The following is a 1,354-nucleotide window of genomic DNA, read 5'->3' on the forward strand; positions in this document are numbered from 1 at the left end:
AGAGAGAGAGAGAGAGAGAGAGAGAGAGAATTTACAAGGGATGCTCAGTGAGCTCTGTTTCAAAATAAAAGCGTTGTGTTAAGTTTTGTACAAATTAAACGTTTACTTTTTTAGTATTGTGTAATGAATATGTCCATTAATAGCAGATGTTTTCTGGAAAGATCTTTGTGAACTTGTTTGTGGAAATGTAATGGTGTCTCCTCCAATGGTACACTTCTCCTATAGAGTCATTTAGTCAGTTTGCTGTTTAGTTGAACATAAAATAAATAAGGAATGTGTCTACATGCAAGGAAGCAATCTAACATATGTGATGAATTTTGAATATTATCTTTGGTTTAAACAAAGCTAAATCTTATTTTCCTTAGTAACAACCATAGGCTACATGTAACTTCCCAATACATCATATGGAAATTATAGATCTTCAAAATAAACTCTTATTGTATCTACTTTTTCAAGATAAAAGGCATCAATCCCTTTCCAAAGTAACTTGTGTATTTTGTAGTTTCATTTATATTGGTTTAGGCTTTTGGATCCCAAAAGAAAAATAACCGGTTACATACTACAGTTACTCTACAGTTACTCTATATCTATCCCAGATGTTACCTTTTTTTAACATGACCTGGCTCACTGAACATGACAATGCAGTTTGAACCATGAATAAGCGTATATGAAGATCAAACTGCTGGTTTGCCTTGAAATCTTTCAAATGTGCTCAAGAGCTAAGACATGAAACTCTCAAGACCACCATCTCTAAGATAATACCTGAAAACCTACGCAATATTTTCCAAATTAGCAAACAACTAAACTCCAATATCAAGAAGACACAAGATCAATTCTTACAGAATTTGCCACCTTCTTTGAGGAAAACATCTCTGACAATTACACAAATTAATGGTGCTGGCCTGTCTCCACCCCTACATCATCACCGTGAACACAATGCTGAATTTTTTGCCTATTACCCTAAAGTTGATTTTGCAGCTAAACTCCTCATTTGCTTCCTTGACCCAGTTCCTACATTTTTTTAAACGGGTCTTCTCCTTGTCCCTCAAGTGTGCTTACTGAGGGAAAAAAAGTAGACTGATCTGTGATAAGCAAACACAGACCAATCTTTAATCGGACTATTCCCCTTTCTCATATGAAAAATACTAAAAGGTTGATTACAAACAACTGCATAGTTAGACCAGAAACAGCTCTTCAAAAAGAAGGCATTTACTTAAAGATCAACAATGCTGCAAAACAACCTTTCCATGAAAATTAGGCTTTTATTTTGAAAATCCTAGTCAAATAAACCTGGTTTTATTTTGCGTGGCTTGACTCTGGTGTGTGCAGGAGCGTGTGTGTGTGTGTGTGTGTG

The sequence above is a fragment of the Etheostoma spectabile genome, chromosome 1, assembly GCF_008692095.1.
Source record: "Etheostoma spectabile isolate EspeVRDwgs_2016 chromosome 1, UIUC_Espe_1.0, whole genome shotgun sequence".
Classification (NCBI taxonomy): domain Eukaryota; kingdom Metazoa; phylum Chordata; class Actinopteri; order Perciformes; family Percidae; genus Etheostoma; species Etheostoma spectabile.